The sequence below is a fragment of the Perissodus microlepis genome, chromosome 8, assembly GCF_051167445.1.
Source record: "Perissodus microlepis isolate ML-2025 ecotype Zambia chromosome 8, ASM5116744v1, whole genome shotgun sequence".
Classification (NCBI taxonomy): domain Eukaryota; kingdom Metazoa; phylum Chordata; class Actinopteri; order Cichliformes; family Cichlidae; genus Perissodus; species Perissodus microlepis.
This window is the reverse complement of record NC_140468.1, coordinates 22004651-22031891: the sequence shown is the minus strand read 5'-3', so window position 1 is coordinate 22031891 and position 27241 is coordinate 22004651. Positions and strand designations below refer to the sequence as shown.

The window sequence follows — 27241 nt, the reverse complement described above, 5'->3', positions numbered from 1 at the left end:
TGTACAACAGCTTTCTATCTAAGCTGGGTTGGGGGGAGCATGAGAGAGTAAACAGACTGGGGGATAGGATCTAATGATATCTCTTGGCTCCATGGCTGTGCTGTGACTCATTACACTTAAAACAGTGCAAACAATACCAGATGCAAGTTTGATCATGAAGTTGAGTGTCTTATTGTCTATCTTAACTTTTTCCCACAGCTGAAATTTGAATTTCAGATAAAAGATATGATATGGAAGTTTGCCTGTGGGAGGTAAAGTGGAATGGAATACAGTAGTAATGAGAAGGATGGGGAATGTGATAGCTGACTTTAAACCTCATGAATGAAATCATAAAAATGTATTGGTTCAAATTCTTCATTTAGCTTTTATGTTTCAGCATTGCATCGTTATCTTATGGTTTGCAGTTTTCTGTGTCGCATCATTTAGTTGTGTTCACAGCAATGTTGTGCTCTCTCCACGTTCTCTACGACTGTGAGCTTGCACGTCTCACTCTTGTTTACGTTCAACATCAGTGATATTGCAATTTAAAGCCAATCTGCTTTTGTGCTCTATTTAACCGCCTCAAATAAAGTGTAAAATAAGCACAGGTCCAGACAGTTTGTCTTTCAGTGCAGCGTTAACAGAGACAGGAAGTGGAGGTGCCTGGCTCAAGAATGTCTCTGCTCTCAGGTCCCACCCAGAGGAAATGCCTGTCCGGCCTGTTAGAGTCTGCACGGGTGAAAAAGAAGTCTCCTGTTAGTGGAGTTCTGGTTAAGGATGGAAGGAGATTGAATGATGAGGAGAGCGTCCCTTGGCGAAGGATAGTTTAGATAAGCAGATGCTTGATGGTTTTCAGAGGCGTTCTAGTGATCTGGTTGGGTCAGGGGTTACAATCCGGAGAGGCTGAAGACTAAACAGTGAACACACATTCCTGAATTCTAAATTAATCATTTTATGGAGGAGGTGTGAGAAGGAAAACACTGATGGGACCATTAAGTGCCTTTCCATTATCTAATTATCTTAAGCTGTGTGGTTGCGTTCAGTTCTGGCTTACTGTGCGCCTGTGTTTTATGAGTGCTCGTCCAGCCGTTCCTTCTCCTCTTTGTCTGTCATTACACTGTGCTGCAAATATTTTCCACTGCAGCCTAAAGCCACTGATCTAATTATACAACTTTTTAAAGACTACCAGATATTTTTGTTTCTCTCAGTATCTTTCCCAAATCATATGTAAGTGCTTCTGAAAAGCCAATTGAAGAGCTCTCCCTGGACTAAGTTTTCATCAGCTTGCCAAAGTAAAGTTGGAAAGAAGTGTCAAACAGTTACAATGAAGACATTGTTTTTGTGTTAGACGTCAGTGACTCAGATGGAGGGAAAATCAGGGGAGCAGCAGCATGTACGCAGAATACTTTGCATGAATTTTCTATGTTATATTTTGTGGTGGATTTAAAAAAAAAAAAGAAGACTTCTTCAGGTTCATATACCTGCAGATAATCTGAGGAAGGTTTCCTTTCTTTGATTTTTGTTCTGTACCTGCTAACCCACAAAGGGAAATCTTGTTCCTTTTTTGCATTTGCTCCGTTATTTTATTCTCCTTAAATTTACCCAGCAGGCATTGGATATGCTCTGTAAAACCAAGCTCCCTCAGTGAATAGCTCCTTTCGCCCAGGTGCATGGGTTTGGGGGCAACTTTCATGTCATAAAACCAATCCAGTAAAATTTACACTACTGATTTAAAAAGGTTCAAGGATATGACAAATGTCATAATAATGTTTACATAATATACCAAGGTACTATGCAATATACACATTGATTTCATAGCTTGCAGTAAAACAACCTTTAGCATCAATAAGTTGAAAGTTGAAGCTTGTGATAGTTTTCTGTGTCACATTTATCAGTTTCACATTGTTATGGAAGAATTTTAGTCTATTCTTCTTGAGAAGTTCATTGTGTTTGGTGGACATTCGGTTAAACACACCTCTCATAAGGTAACTCCACAGCATTTCAGTCAGGTTATGCTCTGGGCTTTCACTCGGCCATGGCAACAACTTGACTCTTTTGGACAGATACCTTCACATTTGACTCTAGGAGGAGATCATGGTTGGCTCAGTGAATGCAAGGTGCTCAGGTCCTGTAGCTGCAAAGTCCAAATGATCACCTCTTCACCACCGTGCTTGACAGTTGGCATGAAGTGTTTATGGTAGACAGTTGCAGCTGTGTTGAGTTTTCATGCATTAAGGCCAAATATATCCATTTTGGTCTCATCTATATAAAGGACATTGTGGAAACCTAAGCTATGCTGCCATGTTCGTCTCAGAGAGGAACACATCTGAATCCTACAGACCAGCAAACTGGCACAATGTCTTCCTTTAAAGAGGTCCTACTTTCCATGAGCAACTGCATCAAAGCATCAATTGCATCTGGATTTAAAATAAAGAAAATAACTATGCTGCACAAAGACAGAAGGGATGCAAATGACACAGGGTCTATGGTCTGTCTGGGGATGCCACAAACCTCCAGACTTCAGATTCTGTGGTGATGGTACTCTATTCTCACTGTCTACAACAAAGAGTCCTGACTTATCATAGGAATCGAGATATTAAGTCCTATTAGATTCTTTTGAGTATTGCAGTCACAGTATTTTATTTCACACACTTTAGCTGCAAGGGCTTGGATTGTTTTGTGTTTTCTTCAGTGTGTGATTTTTATTACTTTAAAAAGGGGTTTCAGTGGGATCACAGGAAGGAATGCATTGACTGCAGTGTACCGAGACAGAAGGCGATCTACGCTGAGGAATACCAGTACAGAGGAAGGACAAATAAAGTGAAAACACTAGACGAAGACTGGGAGAGAGAAATGAAAGCGAGAGGACTGTATGCGTGGCTCTTCTGTTGCAGTGTGGCTTGGGTTGCAGGCTGTGCCAAGCTCTCTATCCATCTCTCTATGCCCACAGTCTTACTCCATCTGCCAGTAGTTCCCAAAGAACTTGCCACACACATACACACACTACACACACACAAAATCCTCTGTACTGCCGTGCACACAAGTTCCTACAAGTTTTAGAACTCACACAAACACACACACAGAAGAAATAAGAGCTGAAGGGCAGGGTGGAGTCCAGTCTGCTTTCTCAGCAAATCCTTTATTTTTGCACCTCAGCAGCAGCACAGGCATCATAAGTTACCTTCAAGATATGGCATTTCATTCCCCACTGTGAAAAAAAAGAAAGTAACCCTATGGGTTCTTGCATGCTATGTGTATTTTAGTAGATCCCTGCATGGTCAAACTGTGTGGGTTTCTTGTGGCATGAGTGAGAGTGTTGTAATGAGTGAGCAGCTGTCTGAGACTGAGTGGATGTGACTATAAACAGAAGAGCTGAAGAGGAAGGTTTATGACCTGTGGGCGCTGTGAAAACTCTGGAAAGAGCAGAAAAAATTGCTCCTCGCCTCTTCAGCGAGATCACAGATATATAACGTAGTAGAAGACCTACTGTGGTTCTTCCCCTCATTCCTTGGATTTGTCCTTCTCCTCTCCCCCCCTTCGACCCCTTTCTTCCAGTTGGCTCAGGGTGAGGAATGCTACCCAGTGGTGGCTGGGCAGTGGGCCATGAGGAGACAGGCAATCACACAAGCAGGGCAAGAAAACGATGCGAAAAAGAAAAGGGCCCCAAACCAGAGCTGAGCTGGGAAAAGACTGAAAGTCACTGTAACAGTCGTACTTCTTCTTATCCACTGTTGTTTCTGCGAGCTGATTAAGAAATGTAGTCCTAATTAAAACATCAGCGGCAACTGTCTACCATTCTTCACAGAGTCATCCCACAACTGCGCTTGGCTCCATCTTTAAAACGGTGGAGAGCGGCTCTTTGACCTCTTTACGGACCTCTTTTTAACTTGTTCAGTACAGCAGTGCAACACTGGTAACAGTCACCTTTCTCCACCCCACATCTGCACTTGATGAAAATGGCTCTGACATGTGCCCCTTTTGAAGATGTTACCAAAAGCTGAGATAAGTAGGGGATCCTGAAGTGAATGTTTCCTGGTTAGTATGATGAAAGAATGGTAAGTAAAATATAAAGTCTATTAAAAAAGAGTAAGACAATTTAGAAGTGTATCCCCTTTGGAATAAACAAAAACTCTGTTACTTACAAGTTGTTAGAAATGGTGCACTGTAAAAAAAAAAAAAAAAAAAAAGACACTTCACCTACAGAAAATCCTCCTGGCTCACAAATGCCCTTTTACTCAATGCTTGCAAGTACTAGTTTGACCTTTTAATGCAACAGCTGCTGTGCTCAGTGTGATAGCATCATGCATTATCCCTAGTGGCAACAAATTACATTTAAGGGCATATGTGAAGAATTCAAGTGGCAGCCACCAGAGCTTAAAAAAGAAGTCATAAGAGAAAATCGGCAGTTCCACTTGAAGCAGGCTCCGAATCCTCACACACTCCCATGATGACTCTACAGTACAAAAATACATGTTTACTGCCTTACACCAAAACTGCTTTGCTTGTGAGATCTTGTTTCTGTCTCCTTCCTAATATTTAAGGTTGTTGAAAGGAACAAGTAAGGGCTGCTAGCTTAATTGGTCAGCTGACCAGTTTTACCTTGCAGCTACTGTCAACCTCCAGCAAATGGTCCGAGAATGCACATTTTCCCCTAGTGCCACTGGGTCGCTGTTCAGTCTCTAGGCCCTCTAGATTTTATTTTTTGCAGTCAGTGAAATTGAAATATTTTTCATATGAGGTCTACAGTCTGTGGATGTACCTTGCTAATCAGGCTAGTTAGCATTAGCTGTTAACTTAGAGGTCTACGCTTCCTGCTTGTCCAAAGAAAAACAACAAGTCAAAAGTCAAAATGCCAGAACAGCAGACTTCAGAAAGATAGCCTATAAACCAATGGGTCATGCTGTGGTGGTTACATAAACCCTTTAAAAACAGTCTCTGGGAGAATTCCTGACTTTAGCACTAATCAGCTGTGGTATCAAATTAGACCGACAATTGTCATCATCATGTCAACGCAGCTATTTGTACTAATTTTGAAGCAACAGGCTTTTCCACTTGTTAGCTTGAAAGCATCACATACTGTTATTTTTCCCATTTAAATCCAAGCAATACCCATCACCCCGAATGTGACAAAATACAGCTCTCACTCTTACTCACACGAAAGCAGTAAAACCCCTTTCTTCCTCATCACATTGAAATAGAAACCTCAATCAACAGCTATTTTCACACTTGCAGCCTGACCACTTGCATTTACACGTTGTCATTTAAATGCCACCAGGGCAAACATACTGAGAAATAATTACAGTGAGTTGCAGACAGACGCCGGCACCCGGTGCAGTCCAGCTTAGATAACCACTTAGCAATCTGTCCAAACACTCCTGGAGCATGTTTTTGGTTAGCATGACTGGGATTTTGTTCATGCTTTAGATCAGAGGCACGCCTGATGTGTTTGTGTGTGAGTGAAGGCAGCGCACACAGGTTCAGTCTTCTAGGTCAATCATCCATATGCAAAGACCACAGAGGTCACACACTGACATTTCTCACAGCACAAAGACATATGAGCCTTTGTTCTGATCTCCTACCAGGGCCTTGTACATCACTGACCAGTGGATTAACTGAGTAAACATTTAGTACAGTTTATATAAGCGTCTGTGTTGTCACACCTTTAGATTCACAGGCTTTGACAAAAGAATCCACACTCAACTGCATGTACACACACACACATGCACACATGCACAGAAAACTGCGTTACTCTGGCATGTATTTCTGGTCTGTAAATAGCCGCCCTTCTCCTGTATCTTCCCCTTCCTTTGACTCTTTTGAGAGTCTGTGTGAAGCCATACATCATCCAGCTTCAGGGCTCGGCTCTCCCCGATAACCTGAAAGGTGACATTGCTGTGGTCACAGCCTGACCAATACAAGTTTAAAACAATGTATTATCAGCACTATTTCCCTGGTTTGAAGAGGAGACAAGAGTACTGGGAGGCTCGGTGTATGGTAAACACAGAAGTGGCAAAGGCAAAGAAAAATTTTGGAGTGAGTTTTCTGTGAGGACATTAGAAGGGGATAAAGACTTGAATCATTGCCTAGACCCAAAGAATGAGCTGGGAAGGATGTGCAGCAGGTTGGAGGATGGAAACATAGTAACAACTAAAGGGAGTCTGTTGAAAAAGTGGAAGGAGTACTCTGGGTAGCTCATGAATGGAGACAATGAAAGCAAGAAGAGGACATGTAGAGGAAAGTTAGTGAACCAGGAAGTGCAGAGGACTAGTGAGGAGGAAGTGAGGGCAGTTATGAAGTGAATGAAGAGTGGAAAGGTTGTTGGTCAACTTAATATACCTGTGGAGGTATGGTAAAGCTAACTGGCCATAGCATAGAACAATACAATTACTGGAACAAGTTGTAGGTTAAGAAATGATGATCAGTGAGCAGCAGCGTGGCTCCATGCTGAGAAAAGGCATGACAGATGTGAGATTGAGAGTGTTGATGGAGAAGTATAGAAAAGGTAAGGAGAAGTTTCACTGTCTTTGTGGATCTAGAAAAAACAGATAATAGGTTGCCAAAAGAGGAACTGTGGAGGCTGGCAGAGAAGTATTTGAGGGTGGTGTAGGACACGTACGAGGACAGGGAGGCAGAGATGGAGTTTAGGGGTAGGAGTGACAGATGCGTTCAAGGTGAGGGTGGGACTATATCAGGGATCGGCTCTGAGTCACTTCTTGTTTACAGTGGTGATGGACAAGCTGTCTATCTATAATGTTTATTATATAATGTTTTCAGATGACATTGTGATTAGTAGTGAGAGTAAGGAGCAGGTGGAAGAGTCTGAAGGGTTGGCGGTATGGTGGAGAGAAGAGAGATGAAAATCAGCAAAACCAAGATAGAATACATGTGCGTGAAGGAGAGGAGCAGCCAGGCAGGAGGAAAAGTGGAAAACCACAGAGAAGATTCATGGATGTAGTGAAGGAGGGGATGTAGGGTGAGCTGGAGATAGATGATCCACTATAGGCTCCACGGTGACAACCTCTAAAAGGATCGGCCAAAAGAAAATGAACAGTAAAGACTCCTCTTTCATGTGGAGTAATGTATCGGTCCATGTTTAGACCTTCGTCCATAATGTAGTCATGTCAGACACACTATTTCTGTGATCACGGGAGTCTCACCCACCTGCTGTTCAAATCTTTTGTTTGCAGCCAACCAGAAGAGGAGGGTGGCCTTAAAGATCAGCCTGTTTCAAACAGTAAATGAGCTGAGGCTCCGCAACAAGAAAGTCTACAATAAGTTGCAGTTCTATCTGTTGTTATTTAGTATTTTCGGTTGTCTTCTTTTTTTTAAAGATTGATGTAGCTTCTGTTTTTTCTGGTTCAGAAACAGGAATATAACATTTTGAACCCTGCCTTCGTGGCACCGTTCAGCTAATTGTTTCTCCAGCTGGCTAAACAGAAATACTACAAAGATGTGACGCTCCAACATGCACAGTGTTCAAAGGTCAGCAACCAAGCTATGAATGAAGATTAGGCTTGACCATAGAGACATAAAAAATAGCTTTTAGTTACATAGCCACGTCTAAAAAGAATATAAGAGACCCTCCCACATCAAAGGTGAAGTATACCAGTATGTATGGTTCATATTCGTTGTTAGCTTGAAATTCCTGAATAGAAAGACATTTTCTGTCATCTCTTAAGAGGTAGCTGTTTGGTTGAGGCTTAGTTTAGGTTCAGAATGCAGGTGAAATTTGAAATTACTTAAAGACTCAAAGATTGTTACATCTTCAGAAAATATTCTGTCCCCGCTTAAAAACTGGACATGGAACATGACAGTCTTTGTGAGGGCAACTTTGAGTTTGTGCATGCATGCGTACGTCTTAGTGTGGTTTCCTGTTTTAGACTGTACTGACATAAAGCGTGGTCTCACAATAGCCCATTGTCCCGTCTCCCCTCCACGCTTCCTGTCAGCGCAGAATTCACGGAAATAAGGACACAGTGCAAACAAACAGCAGCGGCTACAGATCTCCACCCACTCTAGGGCCCTCCAGGAGGAACCCGTCCTCGACTCAGGGGGTGGGTGGTAGCGTTCCTGCCAGGAAGCTAATCAGCGTCGCATCCCACTTTGACGAATGCAAGAGAGCCACATTTACAGTGTGCATATGTGCGCGCTCGGATACGTGTGAATGTTGACTGATGAGGAATGGAGCAGGAGGTGGTGAAGGGTGGAGGGTGGAGTAGAGAAAGAAGAGTTGGGGTATGAAAAACGAAACCAGGAATTGTGGGGATTTCCAACAGAGGCCTCTATGGTTTGTAGTATATCAAACAGTGTGATTACACTTAGAGCGAGCTGGTTTTCTTTGGTGGGAAAGTAGACTTTGCACATTTTTGGGGGTTTGGGTGCATTGTGAAGACATGACTGCTCTCTTTTTCAAAAAGTAAATGTCAGTTTTTTATTAGACGTCTGAGAAAATCATTATGTTGCGGCTCAGTTTCACAGTCATGGATTATGGGTAAATTCTTTGGTCATCTTCACTGTCTTTTCCTTGAAGTCTGGGACTAGGCTTTATCTGTGAGGCTGAGTTTCACAAAAAGTGCAAGTTAAATGATAATAATACCACTCTGATAAAAAGCGAATAGCTTGAATAAGAAGCTCACAACCTGCTAGCTGCATTCAACATATCGGCCTGCCAGCTCACTTCATGCTCAGCAATTTAAATGTTATATCTGATTTCATACACACAAAAGCCGCAGTGTTAAAATTACAAATTTAAATGTGCCTTACTATTTCTTGGCCACTGTGTTTAGGTGTTTGTGTAGATTAAACAAGAATGCTGATGTTAATGTTAGTCAGCTCCAGGATAGTGAGGTCAGCCGTAGCTGATTTTGTTAAACGGTGCGGTCGGTCTTACCTTCATTTAAACACAACCAAGGCAAAATATATAATCACTGATTACAAGAAAATGTATTCAAATGAGGACAAAAGAAGAAAAAGATTTTCACACGACATTAGCCGAGAAATAGAGGAGTCTTAGCCGAGAAATAGAGGCCCATTCTTGGACCTTCAGTCCAAGAATGGGCCTGTGGGATTGCTAGAGTTGCAGCATTTGAAAAAATGTCATATAAGAAGCTTTCTATGGTATATATCTATGGTTAGAGAGACATATTATAAGGTTAGAGATAAGGTATAGAAAATGGGGAGAATATCTAGACCTCATAATATCATATCACACAAACAGGGCACTTCACTCTCAGACTGGAGGCTTAATTGTGGTACCTAGGATATTTAAAAGTAGAATCGGAGGATCTCTTCTGTAGAACCAGCTTCCTGTTTGGATTCAGGGGACCGACACTCTCTCTACTTTCAAGATTAGTCTAAAAACTCTATTTTTGATAAAGCTAGGGCTGGATCAGGTAATCTTGAACCCTCCCTTAGTTACAGTGCAATGGGCTTGGCTGGAGCAGTCTAGGCCTGAATCACTGTTTGGGTGTCATTCACATCTTTTCACTCTGTGTTTATGCACCACTCTGCATTTAGTCATTACTTATTATTAAACTCAGGCTCTCTTTCACAGTTTCGCCCTGTCTTCCGTCCAAATCCAACCAGATATGGCACACGGCTGCCTCTCCCTGAGCCTGATTACGCTGGAAGTTTCTTCCTGTTAAATGGGAGTTTTTCCTTCCCACTTTTGCCAAGTGCTTGCTCATAAGGGTTTATCTGATTGTTGGAGTTTTCTCTCTATTATTGTCAGAAGAATGTTTTGATGTAACGCTACAAAATAAAATACATTTTCTGTAAATACTCAAAGCAGGAGCTTGGATCTCATCTGCTCGTATATTTGAGGGTATCTATGCATTAATGTGTAAATAATGTACATGAGGATATATGTATATAATACTTTAATTTCTTCTATTTGCTTTTGTTTTATTATGGCTGAATTCTAATTTAAGTTAAAAAAAATTAATAGTGATGAAGCTTGCTGCCAAGGAAGATTGCTGATGACTTGTTGGGCTGAAATGAGCTGTCTTCTCTTCTGATGTCCTGTATGAAATCTACACAGACAGAGTAGATCATGACCATTAAGGGACAGACAGTCGATGGTATTCAGCCTTATAAATATCATGGAACATTTATTGATTCAAATCTGACCTTTGCAGCAAACTGTCTATCATGGCTATCAGGCGCCAACGTCTATCATGTCTGAGAAGAATCTCTCATTTCCACACTGAGAAAGCCATTATGCTTTTATTTTAAGGTGTTTTTTCTCTTATCCCTTTCATGGTCATGGTTTGGATATGTGTCTGTAAAGAACAGATACTCACTAACTCAGTCTATTTGTTAAATGGTCTAATAGACTGATTGGTGAGCCACAGCTGAACCTATCATCCCCGTACGCCAGACAGTCACACTGGCTGGCTGCTTTGATTTTACTTGACAGCTCGGTTCTAGTCCCAAAGTGCACAACAACAAGGCTTAAAAATAGCTTTGTTCCAGCAGTCATTAGTCAAAGGAGTCAGATTGTTATTTATCTCTTCATTATGATGCATTGTGTTTATCTGTTGTCTGTGTTTGTTTAGAAAATGCGAGCGTCAGGATGGACGACCCACTTAGCGCAGAACAAATCTACCTCTGGGTACAAATATAGTAACTTTAACCTGAACTTTATTGATCTTATTCTGTTCCACAGGGCAGCAGCTCAGTTCACTCACAGTCTGAAAAAAGCCATTTAGAGCAGTCTGAATGCCCCCCGGCTCACGGGGTTACTTTTAAATATCCTGACCTCATTATATAAAACAGCATCAACCATTGTAACAGCACATATATGACAGAAAAGCATAACAGCTGATAGGTATTTATAAGTCTTTTGTGAGCTGATGTTTTCTTGCATAATCTGAAAAGGTGTTACGTGCCAGACTGGCCCCACACACACATGTATACAAAACATAGACTCGCAACCACATGAGCGCACAGGGAAAAACACACTCGTGCTGCCAAATCCACAGACATGCCAGCGAGTATAGAGATCCAATCAGGAAACAGTCTTGATGAAAACAAGACATTTGGGATTGTTTCCACTAAAATAGCAAGAAGGTCCCTGAACACATCATTCAGACAGAGTCATGGAGAGAGAGAGAGCACCTGTGTCCACTGCAGACTCCCCAGACAGACGTTTGGTTCCAGACTCCTGAAAAACACAGTAGCTGCTGTTATTCTAAGAGTCAAATTAGCGGACTGGACGCTAAAAGTTGGAGAGCCCTAATTTAAACCAGTCTGGCTGCTGGGGAGTAGAGAAAGGATTTACTAACTAGTGCTCAATGCCGACTGCAAAGTGCACCAGTGCAACAAAGAGTTATTGCTTAGACTGAGAATTTAAAGTGAATTAAGTTCGGCTTTGATTGAAAGTGAGAGTTCGGATCATAGCGAGCAGTGTCTTCTGGCAACAGGCCACTCAAAAAGCAGGGTTAAGCTTTACTTTCTTTCTACGTTAGCAGTGTCCAGATGCTTTTTTGAGGTCTACCTTTATGGGTCAAGCAGCGGCAAAGTAATAAGATGACCCAAAACAAAGCCATTCCTGTAAGCACACTCATTATAAAAGTAGTACATATTTCTGTAATGTTGCGGCACATTTTGGGAGGGAGACCTTTTTTACTTTCCAAACCATTACTTATAATTTCAGAGGGCTGTTGTTCATTACCTGAAAATGTCTCTGGTCTCAAATGCAAATATGTTACAGTTCATGGCTGGCTTGAAAATGACTTTGGAAATTGGTCAGGTTTCTTGGGCTTTTGCTGCTGGAAATGGTTTCAGCGTTTCTGGCAGGCTTTTGCACTGTGTGAAAGTTGCTTCCTGGAAAGTCTTCCCAACTTTTTAGTCTGTGAATTATTCATCCTGCTTCAACTCACTCCACTCACACCTTCCTCCGTAAGCCCCCCGTATTCCCTCTTCTGAATGCTTTTTTTTTTTTTTTTGCAACTTGACATCATTTCCACACATTGATGCCCTTTTCTTACTTTACTGTATGCTTTTTAAATGTCATTATGCCATAGGGTGTTTTGAATCTACAGTCTGCGTAACCCCGCTCCACTTAGATGCAGTTCTTGTACAAAACATGCATTTTACAATCATGGCAGATTTATCACCGAAATCCATATTTAGTTCGGATAGACCAAGAAAAAGATTGACAGTTCATTTCATACCTGTGTGCTTGAAGCAACTAAGCTGAGTTTATCAGTTCATGTTAGCTTGCTAATCAAACTAACAGTACGTCACGAGCTGACTAGGGCTAAGGTTTTGAGAGCAACAAGTCAGCATCCTAACACCTGTTAATTTAAATGCATGACTAACATTAAATTCGTATTGCTGTATGAGCTGGAAGTGTAGTTTGGGGGGTTTACACTTTTGACTGCTAAGCGAACTTGTGGACATGCAAGATGGACAGCTTAGGCTTTCAGGATGAAGACTAATGCGTGTTATATGACCAGAAAAAAATCCCTGGTCAGCCAAGATCTCTTTTGCTTTCGTTTCCTATCGTTACACTATATCACATTACAAGTTTTATGCAGATGCGGTGCAACATTATGTAAAGCACTGGATACCATGATGTGGGATTCCAATAAATACAGCAGAGCTAGCATTAAGCGAGAAAGAATTACACTTAATTGCATGAATCATAGAGTTGGTTAACTAATGCAACAATACTGTAAAGCTTCACTCATCTTATAGTACTGGGTTGGACATCCTTTTTGTCTTCAGAACTGCCTCTTTGTGGAAAAGATTTAAAGTGTGCCAGGAAAATATCCTCCACATCATCACATCACTGCCAGCCTGAACTGTTGATATACGGCATGATGGATCCATGCTGTCATGTTGTTTTTGCCAAATTCTGACACTGCCATCAGATGTTGCAACAAACACAGAGATTCATTGCAAAAGGCAGTGTCCAATCTTCTGTTGTCCGAGTTTTTTACTGAGCACGTATGAATTTACAGCCTTAGTTTGCTGTTCTGAGCTGGCAGGAGCAGCATCCAGTGTGGTCTTCTGCTGCTGTAGTCCATCTGCTTCAATGTGTTGAACATGTTGTATGTTCAGAAATGCTCTTCTCTGTAGCTTGGCTGTGATTAGTGGTTATTTGAGCTACCGTCACCTTCCTATCAGCTCAAGCCAGTCTAGAGATTCTCCTCTGACCTCTGGCATCATTGAGACATTCATTTTTTCTCTTTTTCTGAACATTTTCTGTAAACCCTAGAGATAGCTGTGTAGATCAACAGTGTCTGAAATACTCAGACCAGTCCATCTGGCACCAGCAACATCCCACATTTAAAATTTCTTAAATCATCTTTCTTCCCTATTCTAATGCTCAGTTTGATCTTTAGCAGGTCAGTTTGACCATGTCTACATGCTTGAACTGCTACATGTGATTGGCTCAGTAGATAATTATAAGAACGAGCATTTGAACACTTTACATTCATCTGAAACACATATTGATACCTGTGTAACTAAAGAAGAAAATCTTACTTACTCTGATAAGTCAAGTTTGGGAAGAGATGCATTAAAGTGTTATTAGTGCATTAACAGTGTATCATAAAAGGAAGCCTGCAATATATACAGTATAATATATACTGTAGTGATATTTTTCAGAATGGTTATTTAATCCAAACCCACGACAAACAATTTTTCTGTGATTGCTGATTCTTTCACCAGATGCATCAATTGCCATCATTTGCACACTCCAACTGACAAAGATCGCAGTCGAATATTTTCTTTTCCAGACAGCACTTGGAAAGACTCACTGAAGAAACAAGCCACAGGTAAATTAGTTGAAGCCAGACAAGCGACTCTGACACTCTCTGACACCAAGTAAATCATAGTAGGCAGTTAACAAGCGCGTCATGTGCTGATGTTTGCCGTCACACACCTACTTATGAGGCAGGAGGGTGGTTTGGTTGTGCATTTTTGAGTAAGACACAGACATAAATATATTTTTTTCACCCTCACTGCTGCCACTGGTGCTCGCAGGGGAAATATTTAGCTATAAAAACAATGAGAGGTTCACTCTGGTTCACGAGGGGAAAGGCTGCCGTCCCTCCCTCTGTCTTCTGGACTGCTTGTGCGGCGATACCCAACTTTCCCCGATCTTGCTCTCTTCTGTTTCCTCTTTGGATGGTTATAATTACACCGTCGTCATGCTGAGGAAAAAGCAAAACAGTGATCTGTATCTACATCAAGGACTGGTGGCCATAGTTTAAATACAGGGCCCTTCATGCTGTACATATTTGTGTGTGTGTCATGTACAAAAAGAGGATCTCAGCATGTGAGTGCAGCAGGTTACATAATGTGTACTTGTATGTATTTTCACAGAATAAAGTGTGTGTTTGTCACATTCTGGAATCCCCTAAATCCCCAAAAGACCTAAACTCACACGTTTGCATGCATTCATTGGAGAAATGTACACTTCACAAAAAAGCTTTTCCAAACAAGGCAGCGATAAGCAAGTGCCAAATTGGGAATGTTTGGCCACAGAGTCACTGAAGTGTGTGTTTGCGTGTGACTCTCAAAGGGACTCGACACAAGCTGCCCAGAGCCGTGATAAGTCATGTTCTCACGTCAGTTTCTCGCCCCATGTGTTAATCAGAGGAGACATCACATAAATCACCATTTGATAAACCAGAAGGTTTAAAGACTGTACTGCCAGACCGAGCGGGACAGGAGAAGCAGGAGGTTAAAAATAAAAGCGGTAAGGCATCAAGACTCTTAAATCCAGGGATTGCGAGTTTTGAGAGGCGTACAAGCCGTGAGAGAGTTGGGAGGGGGGGGGGAGGGGGGGGGGGGGGGCAGTGCAGCTTAGACCAAGAAAAATGAAAACCAGAGGGAGAGATTGTAAAAAAGCACTAAATTTGTAATCTTGCCTCCCTTCGGGGACATGGTCCTGAATGGCATCCAAAAACTTGTGAGCTTTTTTGAACAAATAGCTGAGATGCCTCAGAACAGGGGTTGTTTATCTTGGGATGGGGTGAAGGAGGGAGACAGAAGAGAGATGTAAGGGAAGCCTTGAAGAGAGGGGGGGTGGCAAAAACATAGGGATGAACAGGAGGATCTGAGATTGTGTAAGAAAAAAAGATTAAAAATTGATGCAGAAGAGAGATGAGATGCTTGGGAAAGTGGTCTTTACAAAATAATAATAATAATACTCGGGCAAATCTACAGGAATAATATTTGGTATCTCGACCTCCAGCAACAATGAAGAGAGCAGTCTTTAAATCTAGACAACCAGCAAGCCCAAACAAAAATTTATTGGAAAAACAAATCTAGAAAACAGCCTCCACATGAGTCTGCAGATGAACAAAATACAATTTTTACTTGTAACATCTCAACAAGCTTTGCAAACTGAAGTGCTGACTTAATGCTGATAGTGTATCAACCGAGATAACTGCAGTTAAAAGTCCAAATCTATTAATACTTTCTAACATGATTTCATCAGGCCAGTGCAGGGTGATAGCAGCAAGATACTGATTAATTACATTGCAATACACAAAGGACATGGCTGTGGTGTTTAAACTGTGCTCAGTTTGTTATGAGGGACCCAAAATATGCCAAGAAAATATCTCCATCACCACCTGCAGCATGAACTGTTCATACAAGGCAGGATGGATGTTGTGAGCCTGTGTGAACTGTAGCCCCAGTTTTCACAGACAGTGTGGTCTTCTGCTCCTGGGCTGTAGTCCATCTTGTGTAGCCCATTCATTGTTGTGAAGGAAAACCCTAATAGATCAGCAGTGTCGGGGTGCTAAAAACCAGTTTGCACAGGTGTGTTATGAATGGAAAAAGCTTCGTTTAGAATATGAACTTTTTACTTAATGAAAAGAACAAGTTTTAGGATCAAAATATATGTAAATGGTTGACTGGTTCTTGTGTAGCCCTTTTCTAGTCTACCTCAAGTGTTTAATAGAACATGCCTCGTTCAGCCATTCACACAAGCACCTGTTTTCCTACAATCAACTACTTTTTTAAAAAAATGTAACATTCATATACATTTACACTCTGAATCCATCGGAGAGCAACTTGGAGTTTAGTATCTTGCGTTGGCATACAGAACTTCTGATTAAGTAGGTGATCTGCACTACCTCCTGAGCTAAAGCCTCCCCTATGTAAACGTACAAAACTTTTGTCAGTATAAAAATATAAGAACATAAATCATACTAGTGAACAACTAGTTACAACTTATAATGAAAACTTAAAATATTTTTAATGCAGGTCTGAGTGTCTCAAACTATAAAAATGTATTGCAAATTAAAACTAATTACATTTTGTCCATCCATCCATCCATCCATCCATCTTCATACGCTTTATCTGGGGCCGGGTCGCGGGGGCAGCAGCCTAAGCAGAGAAGCCCAGACCTCCCTCTCCCCAGCCACCTCCTCCAGCTTAGAGAGATATAATCTCTCCAGCGTGTCCTGGGTCTGCCCCGGAGCCTACCCACAGCTCGTGACCATAGGTGAGGGTAGGGACGTAGATCGACCGGTAAATTGAGAGCTTCGCTTTTACACTCAGCTCCCTCTTCACCACGACGGACCGGTGCAGCGTCTGCATCACTGCAGCCGCAGCACCAATCCGTCTGTCGAACTCCGGCTCCCTTCTCCCATCACTCGCGAACAAGACCCCGAGAACTCCTCCACTTGGGGCAGGGACTCATCCCCGACCCGGAGCGGGCACTCCACCCTTTTTCGGCTGAGAACCACGGCCTCAGATTTGGAGGTGCTGATCCTCATTCCTGCTGCTTCACACTCGGCTGCGAACCGCTCCAGTGCGAGCTGGAGGCCATCACCCGATGAAGCCAACAGAACCACATCATCCGCGAAAAGCAGAGATGAGATTCTGAGGCCACCGAAGTGAAAGCCCTCCGCCACTTGGCTGTGCCTAGAAATCCTGTCCATAAAAATTATGAACAGAATCGGTGACAAAGGGCAGCCCTGGCGGAGCCCATCACCCACCAGGAACGAGTCCGACTTATTGCCGGCAATGCGAACCAAGCTCTTGCAACGGTTGTATAGGGATTGAATGGCCCGTAACAATGGACCAGACACCCCATACTCCCGCAGCACCTCCCACAGGACACCCCGAGGGACACGGTTGAATGCCTTCTCCAAGTCCACATAACGCATGTAGACTGGTTGGGCAAACTCCCATGCACCCTCAAGTATCCTTGAGAGGATAAAGAGCAGGTCCAGTGTTCCGCGACCAGGACGAAAACCCCATTGTTCCTCCTGTATCTGAGGTTCGACTAGCGGACGAACTCTCCTTTCCAGCACCCTGGCATAGACTTTCCCAGGGAGGCTGAGGAGTGTGATCCCCCTGTAGTTGGAACACACCCTCCGGTGTGGCAAAACATAGGGGGACCACCACCCCGGTCTGCCAGTCCAGGGATACTGCCCCTGATCTCCACGCAACATTGTAGAGGCGTGTCAACCAGGACAGCCCTACAACATCCAGAGCCTTCAGGAACTCAGGGCTGACCTCATCAACACCAGGGGCTCTGCCACCAAGGAGTTGTTTAACTGCCTCAGTAACCTCGCCTCCAGAAATTGGCGGGTCATTCCCCTCATCCCCAGACTCTGCTTCCTCCTCGGAAGACGTGTCAGTGGGATTAAGGAGGTCCTCGAAGTATTCCTTCCACCGCCTGACAATTTTCTCAGTCGAAGTCAGCAGCGCTCCGCCAGCACTATACACAGTGCAGGTAGAGCACCGCTTTCCCCTCCTGAGATGCCTGACGGTTTGCCAGAATCTCTTCGAGGCAGTCCGAAAGTCTTTTTCCATGGCCTCTCCGAACTCCTCCCACACCCGAGTTTTTGCCTCAGCCACTGCCCTCTCCGGGAATCGCTACCTCATCATGGTGGAGGGGTTTGTGTGTACCAGGGATCCCAGGGGCTATGTTGTCTGGGGTCATTTGCCCTCTGGTAGGGTCTCCCATGGCAAATTGGTCCTGGGTGAGGGACCAGACAAAGAGCGATTCAGAAGACCCTTATGAGAAAAACATCGAGGGAACAGTTTACCCTGCCCGGGATAGGGTTACCGGGGCCCCGCCCTGGAGCCAGGCCCGGGGAGGGTGCCCGAGGGCGAGTGTCTGGTGGCACAGCCCGAAAAGGGGACATGGGCCCATCCTCCCGCAGGCCCACCACCCGCAGGAGGCACCATAGGGGTCGGGTGCATTGTGTGCCGGGTGGCGGCCAGGAGCGGAGGCCCTGGCGGACTGATCCCCGGCTGCCAAGACTGGCAATTGGGACAATTACATTTTGTGTTATTTTTATTCATCCAAATCAAAAAAGCACTATATATAAGTTAGTTACACTACACTGCTCAAACTAAAAGCAAAGTTTTAAAATAGCATATTATTATTTGTGAGATAAATAAAACAACACTTTGAAACAAAACACATCATAAACAACAAACAATGCAGTACAGTCTGGTTTGTTAATAAACTAAAGACCAAAGAAGAAAATCAAAACTACTGAACCCTAAACTCAATATATATTTAATTTAAAGTACAAATACTTTGTTTTTAATTAAAGAAAACATACATTCTCCCCTTCAGCAGGAAGTGGTGGTGCGGTCCAATTATCCCTCTTTGTATTTAACAGCTTCAAACCCTGGCCACCAGCTTCTGTCTGACAATGCCCAGGGATCATGGCAGGTGAGAAGTAAAAGAAACAAAGGTTAGTCAAAAATCCAACAAAGTAATGAACTGGTATGAATACATAAGTAAAGTAAATGTGTGCCCTTACAAATAGAACAAATGTATCCAAAACCAATCAGTAAACTTATTGGAAACTACATGTGTTATTGTGTTCAAATGAAGAAATGAAAATACATAGGAGTTACCGACTTTTGGAGTGTGGCCATGGGTTTGGCCATCACACAGCCAATGACCAAAAGAGGAAGTATTTGGCACTTCCAATGCATTTTAAACTGTAACTGAAAGTAAATGTCACCAAACAAATTCATTCTGTATTTTCCATGTTCAGCTACACACACACACTTAATTCTATTTACACCACTGGGACAACAAATCACAGACATCCATGTTCAAAGTAATAACAAAAGAAAAGTGTAACATTTCTCAGTAGCATCAATTCATTGTTAAGGCTATTTTTCATTGGGTCTGCTGAATGGAGAAACTTAATATTATTCAGTGATCTGTCAGTGTTTTAAGTGATGGTTTGCATTCCTACGTGCTAACGAAATATAATAAACTGTAATTTTTCCAAAATTTGTCACATTTGTAAAATGCGATTCTCCGTAAGAAACGCCAGTTTGACCACATAAACCAAAAGCATTCAAGTGAATATTTGCGAATGAATCTGCTGCCTGTTCGCTCATCTGAACAAATCTCTGTTGAGGCTGGTGTGAAGGCAGCAGCAGCATAAGCAACACTTCATGCCTGGGAAGTGTTGGCAAAGGCAGCAGGTGACAACACAGACCAAACACAGCCATGCAGTCACTCATTCTCTCACACACACACACACACACACACACACACACACACACACACACACACACACAAATCCTTGAATACCCCCGGATACTGTTTAGACAGATTAGAGGTGTGTATTAAACAGTGTCTGTGCTTAAAGAGCTCAGCCCTTTGTCACCAAACACACTGTAAATCAGCTAATGTACTAATCATAGACCAATCAGCAACAAGTAACCAAATGTCATCCATTTGGTTTTCTCTGCTCATCTCGAAGCTCCTGAAACGGACCAAGACTGCAAATGTGAGACAGTATTCAGATCAGAATGGCCGACAGATGAACAACGTCTGTCATGTTGATTAAACATGTTCAACTATGTGCTAATGAACATCAGCAACTCATCAGTCCCTTGAAATCTGGTAAAAAAACACAAAAACAAAACCCCAACGTGGATATTTGAGAGCAGATTTGCAGCATTAAGCAACTTTATATTCAACAGAATGTGTAAGGCCAACTTAAGCCTTTGGGAATGTGAGGACAGTGTTTTCTGAAACTTTGAATGATGGCAGTTTTCCAAGTTGCGATACTTCCTCTTGTGTGTGTAAGTGTGTGTGTGCCCCTGTGTGTGAATAGTACCTGGGGTTTGGAAATGTTTTAGCTCACTCGCGAGTGGAATGTGGCTGTGGTGTCGTCAGCTGAAGTGCCAGAGCTGGCAGAGCTGCAGGCCACCCCTGAGCTTTAACGACAGACGGGCCTTTTACTGGCCTTTGAGGACGGGATGGGGACTCTGTTCCTGTTGATAAAGCCCTGTTTCCTGTTGGACAGGTCAGCCTGGGACCATTGTCATGTGCGCTTAATGGGGCTGGACTCCCAAAGGCTGTTGCCTAAGCCCTGCACTTGGGGCGTAGTTAATTTAATTGGAGTTTAAAGTTGAACATGCTGAGACATTTATGGAGAACTCGGCTCACCTCAGAGTGCATTAGAGTAAAACCAACTTATCCCTATGATGGGAATGCTATGCTGTAGAGTTAAGAGACTTAAACGTAAAATACATTTGTGTCATAAATAGCAGACACTTATCCTACGACCAACAAACCTCCACTCCCCTTTTCTTACTGTTGAGTAATCACAGAAATGAGAATGACGGGTGTCATGTTTCAGGATTTCAGTTCAAACTGTTTTCTGGAAACACTGCTGAAATATAAAACTACCCTTAGTGCGATTAAATGTCTCACGTGTAAGAAATTTAACTGAAGGCAATTTAAAGGAATAAAACTATGTCTATCTAGACCCCTATAGCGAGGCAATCTAGGGGCTCTATGATGCTGTGGAGAAACTTGGCATAAATTTGGTTCACTTATCCCCTTACAGAAAAGGATCACTGCAAATCAGTACTAGCTTTTGTTACTGATCACCTGAAAACGGCATGAATCATATCCTGCGATCTTCACACTCAGCAGTTCTGATTCCAGTTGGAAGCCTAGGACAGAATTTGGACCAATACGTTAGGCATCATCCTTCACAACCAACAAAAAATCACTAAATACGGAAATATTTTTGAGAGAAAATGTCCTGGCACCACCTTAATGAGACATTTTATGTTGCTTTTTTCCTTTCTATTTGTCACTCGTCTGTGCTTTTGTCAGTGTGCAGCTGTATCAACAGAACATTTATGGCCCTGTATGACTTTATTCAAAATTTTATATAACCCCACAGTTATGTTGCCAATAGTTAAAGGAGAACACCAGTCTAACGTCGGCTGATTGCATGCACTTTTTCCCCCACTTTATTAGGTATAAATGTCAACTGGTCTATAACACAAACATCTAACCAGCCAATCACATGGCAGCAACTCATTTAGGCATGTGATCTGCTGAAGTTCAAACTGAGCAGCAGAATAGGGAGGAAAGATGATTTAAGTGACTTTGAACATGGTTGTGGGTGCCAGATGGCCTGGTCTGAGTAGAAACTGCTGATCTGCTGGAATTTTCCCACACAACCATCTGTATTTCTCACAGAGAATGGCCCAAAAAGGAGAAAATATCCAGTGAAGTAGTCCTCTGTGTGAAAATGCCTCATATTAAAGGTCAGAGGAGAATGGTCAGACTGCTTCAGAAGACAACAGTAACTCAGATAACCACTCGTTACGACTAAGTCATGCAGAAGAGCATCTCTGAACACTCAACTCTGAAGCAGATGAGCTAAAGCAGCAGAAGGCCACACTGGGTGTTGTTCCTGTCAGCTCCTCAGGCTAATGACTCACACAGGCTAACAACTGCCTTCTATCAGTTGTTCAGGATGGTAATGGTTTGAGGAACACTTTCTTGGTGTACTTTGGGGTCCCCAGTAGCAAGTGAGCATACCACAGCTTACAGGAGTGTCGCTGCTGACCATGTCCGTCCCTTTATGACCACATCTTCTTCATGGCTGCAACGATATTGTTAGCAAAATTAGCAGCCACAACTCAAGTTGTAAATTTTAAGGAGTCTGCAACCCATAGCAACCAAAGGCTCCTCTGGAATATTTTGCTATAAATTATAAAACTGTGCTGCATTATTAAAGTGCATATAGACAGGTTAAAACATCAACACTGTGTCCGTGGTACCATCCCCACGTTGTAGACGCTCTGATATGTGACACATACTGTGACACATTAAGTCCATCTGTCATGTTACTCAATCATTACTGGTGCTGTGAGAGGTGGTGTCAGGATGATGAAGGGTTTACTGAAAAATGTTCTAACTCTGTGAAAACCCCTGGTTTAAAATTCAATGAAGCTCACTGGGCTTAGTTTGACGTATATTAATAACTTACTAAGACAAAGTCATTGCTAAACAATTTCATAATTAGGAGGTTACTTCCTCCTAGCAAAGTCAGCAGATACTCAGCTGATAAAGTCTGATGATTCCCAGTTGACGAGAGCTTGCGGGTAGTTTCTTTAAATATATATATATATATATATATATATATATATATATATATATATATATATATATATATTTATATCATGATGGAGTAGGCTTCGCATTTGTCAGAAAGCCTCAGTCTGGCTCTAAAATCACGGCGTCATTTCTTATCGTTTCAAAACCTGCACACAAACCCACTTTGTGGAGAGACAGAGAAGCGGAGCATGAGGCAATCTAGGAGCTCCCGTCGCGGCTCTCTGATGGTTTCGCTGCTATTTGAACCTCAGCCCGCCCCTTTCCTCATCCTCCGCGCTGCCCCGCTCCTTACACCCGGCGCACCAGCGGGACAGTCCGGCTGCACCAGCGGCTCGCTCAGACCACCCCAACCTACGCAGCACTGCCCACTGAAAAATAATTAAACCTGAGGGAAGCGGTCACTGTTTCTGCGCTTTAAAGTTTCCTGAGGTGAGTTTATATTCTCTTTGGACGTTTAGCCATTATATGTTATTGTGAAGAAATGAATACGACCAAGTAAGAGCTCCGCAGTGGTAAGTTACTGGGAACACGATATGACTTTATTTTAGATAACCACGCAGAGACTTTAAGCGTGCGTGTGGAGTAAGTGCACTGACTTTGTAGTGATTTCTGTTGTATATTACAGCAATTATGTCATATGAATATATAAACTCAATGTGAGAAATGCATTACAATCTTATGAGGGACTTGAATTCGCCTCTATCTGGATGCGTTACCTGCTCGGTGAGGACATGAATCAAAAGAACTTACTTACCGCCTGCTGACATTATTGTTGTGGTTTGATGTGATTAATTATCAGCACCTTTAAAAAAACTAAATATACTGTTTAATTAACTTTATAACAAAAAAGTCTTCCAGTGGTGAGAGAAGGGAAGTAAATCCAGGTTCAGTTACGGCTGAGGCAGTTCATTTAAGACGCATAATAATGTTGACTGAAGCCCAGCTGTTAGTGGTCACACTGTACAGCATAAGGGCTTTTGTTATGCGTCTGACATGAAACTCAGTCTTTTCAGCAGCATATTTATATCCAGCAGCAGCTGTATATCATTTCACCACTGCAGCCGTGGTCAAAATAAAATCTGGCATGTGCTTTGATTTTGATCACGCTACTTTGTAATTACAGCAGTTACACGACGTAACCCATCAATTTTTGTACATGTCAGGGACGTTACCAAGATGTGCACTGATTCAGTGGAACTTGACTTGGTGAAGTTAAGGCGAGTGGCCTTCTGACCCTACGCCCTGCAGGAGAGCCCCTGAGGGAGCCCATCCTGTTAAATAACACAAACAGACTCACACTAACACGTATGCAGTGATAAAACAGACTGCAGTAGGCAAACGTGCTCTGAGGTGGTCGATAATCATCCAGCCGTGTCACTGGCGATGATAACTTAAAATCCAATAAAGCACATGCTGTTATGGATTCAGCCTTCCTTTCGGAGGACCTGTCTGTACCGTGTTTGACCTTTTCATGTTTAACTGGCTCTGTAATTCCCTCAATTAATGTCCCCACGGCAGCCATACAGTATATCCTCCTTGAGTGCTTGCCTTGATATTGTCATCCAGTAGTACTGTACGCAGCAGCAGATGGTTAACACATGCAGTGTAATGAGTTTTCTGTACACCCCCCACATGATTTGCACTAATGACATAGTTCTTGAAAACATACTTGATTAAGTAAACATGTACATACATTCCTCATTGCTTTCATGTCTTCATTTTTCTTTTTTTTTTTTACCTGAGTCCTACATTCCTCTGAGGGAAACTCTGTGACCTTTAGGTGTCATTGACGCAACTAACCAGGAAAGGGTCAGTTACTAAGGTGTGAATCTAGTTGCCGTATTTGCTTTCACACCAAGCAACAAGTTCCAACCCACTGGTTAAAGTCTACACCAAATCTTTAAGAGGCTGAAAATGGCAAACCTATCCATCAACAGCTGCCTGGCCACTGCTGGCTGCTGTTGGCTCATGGAAAGATAAACCATCTGCAGCGTAAAAGGTCTGAGGTTCAGCCAGCATCAATTAACATAATGTAAGCATCAAACATAGAAGTGAAGGATCCATCTGTGCACGTTGTGGTTATTGTATGTGTAGCCACCAAACCTATATTTGAGACAGTTTTTAATAAGATTTTTAAGAGTCACCGCCACACATAAAAAAATCAAAAATCAAGTGTTTCCAACAATGATGAAAAAATTTCCTGTTTGAGACAACTTCTTAATTCATCTTAATTCATAACTTTGTATTTTAGGCCTAGTGAACAGACCTAGAGACTGGTTGGTGACCCTCTGGTAGCCTCTGGTCAGTAGGGAAACATTTGTATTCCCGACTACTTAGTGAGTACTTGCTGACAGATTTTGTGGTTGTTGTACCGCAAAAATCTCCTTTTGGTTCCTTTCCTCACTCACAAATTATCACAGTTAACCATATTTTGCATGGAAGATGCTGCCTTGTCTGGAAAAATTCTCTAACTAGCCACTCACTGAGCACTTTCAAAGTAAAAGTTGTGTCTGAAACCAACAAGTTTTAAAAGTAGCAACTTTTACTTTGTAGGTAAATGGACTAACTGTGCAGTTTGCATTGCTGTCTTTGGTTTTACAACCACTTAGCAAGTAGTTAACAACTGTTTGAAAACAAGCCAGTGTCTATGTTCCCTAACGATAGATAGTAATCATGGGGTCACTGGCTGGTCTTTTGTCTTGTGTGACTTAGCTGTCAATTTCACACCAACCACTCACAACTCGTTGGGAAATATTCATTTTTCCCCAGGAACCAGTGGTTGCTACTCGGTGACCAACTGGTTATGTGCCTGTGTGACTAAGTTGTTTACTATAGTATTAAACTCTGACTACAACTATCTGACTCAATGTGGGGATCATGAGCAAACCTGCAGCTCACTGCACCTGTGGTGTCACAGCTTAGCTAATCTAACACAACCTGAACTGCTGAACTAGAAACACAAATGACATTTAACATAACATGTAAGAAGATTGCTAAAGAACTTCCCCAATGTGATACTGGGTGTCTGTACACCATAACAGATGGCCTGAAAATAGATGTTTGTTGTGTGTATTTATCCAGAGGACTTTAATGATTACTCTTACTAGGAGTAAAATATTACAGAAATTTCAGATTCTCTCCACTTCAGAATTTAATTGAAACACATTTCATTTAAGGAGGTTATTTTTTAACAAGATTACTTAATACATTTTGTTAAGTAAAAAACTTTTTCAGCTGATTTAATTTTGCTATAGGCTACATTATATATGTGCAGATGTGTTTTCATTAGCGAACCAGCTTGTGCAGCTAATGTTAGCTTAATTATTGAGCTAGCTGTAGCTTTAGAATAGGAAAACTGCCTGCAGCAAACTAAAACTGAGACTTTTTGGAGGATAACTGCCACCGTTAACACTGTTAATGATGTACGTGTTGTGAAGAACAAAAAATTTGGCAATGTCAGCGGGAGTAAGAAACAGGGTTAGGCTTAGCAAACAAACCAAAAGGAAAAAGCCACCCGCTAAAAGGTGACACTAGCTAATTTCAATACTGCAATGTCTTGTTCTTGTTAATTCATATATACTGTACAGTGAATATTAGTTATGTGTAGGGCTGCCACGATTAGTCGACTAGTCACGATTACGTCGACTATCAAAATCATCGACGACTGATTTAATAGTCGACGTGTCGTTTGAAGCTTTGTAAGATCCCAAAAGACGCAGGAATATGTAGTAGGATTTAAGAGTGTAATAACGGACTGAAACAGAAGATGGCAGCACTGCATGTACAAGGATGCCAGCTGCCGTTAAACCCCGAAGAAGAAGAAGCTGTGTCCCAGAATTCATAGCGTGGCCCAGCTCAGTTGTCAACAATGGCGGCAGCTAGTTAGTTTTAATATTACTCTTATTATTCTTTCTGGGTCACAAAATAAACGTTTAACATATTTTCAGGCGAGAATGTAGCTGTGTAAACCTCAAATGTCTGCTCAGTTTATCAAGACACCACATATTTTAAAAAGCGCTCCGACGTTTTCGGAGAGTCTGTTACCCACTAGCTCGATAGCTAGCCGGGGGCAAGGCTCACTAGAGCGCGTGAGAACACCGGACTCCTGGCAAATCGTTTTCAAACCCACCGCTGTCTTTCGCTACTCAGGTTAAACATATATAAGTCACTTAGATAACTTAAAAATGTTATTGTTTGGCTTTCTTTAGTATTTTATTTGTTCCTGAGTAAATCGGTTTGGCTGAGATTAAAGTTATAGTTTTTACACAGCTGAATAAACGTCAAGCAGACAGCTGATTATCAGAAGTGTGAGATGCTCGAGAATTTACTCCGGTGTCCTGTTATATTTTAGATAGCAAGGAGTTTATTAAACTTCACCGAAACAATCTGCAAATTTCATTAAAATTTAATAAACTATCATCTTGTCTTTATTTTTAGTTAGCACATACCTTAAACACTTAAAGCTGTAAGCTAATGATAGTTATATAAGAGCAGATGCTGCTGGTGCAATAAGTTTTACGTCCAATGGATGCATGATCTGATTAGTCGACTAATCGCAAAAATAATCGGTGACTAGTCGACTATCAAAATAATCGTTTGTGGCAGCCCTAGTTATGTGTGGTTTGTAGCACTAGTGTTTGTGTATTCTTTTATGCTCATAAAGTAAATTCACTATTTCAAAACTTGAAATATTCCAAAAATAGTGCAGGAGCAGTAAAGAAAAAAGTGCATGTATGAGTATGAAAGAGATAAAAACAGAAAATATCCAACAAAGTAGGCAAATTAGGTCTGCCAGTTCCAGCAGATGGAGGAACCAGAGAGGCTCGGACAGTATGGATATTTATTGAAGCATGAAAATGTTTTCTTGACTGAGGAGGA

General features: G+C 42.1%; 1 protein-coding gene across 1 annotated transcript in view; it reads left to right on the top strand.

Moving 5' to 3' along the window:
* Positions 1–22527: 22527 nt before the first annotated feature.
* Positions 22528–27241, top strand: part of cdc42ep1a (CDC42 effector protein (Rho GTPase binding) 1a) — a 14275-nt gene continuing 9561 nt past the window's right edge. The window contains exon 1 of the mRNA XM_084938258.1: positions 22528–22792. The gene's annotated coding sequence lies outside the window, so the exon portion shown is untranslated. The remainder of the gene's footprint in view (positions 22793–27241) is intronic.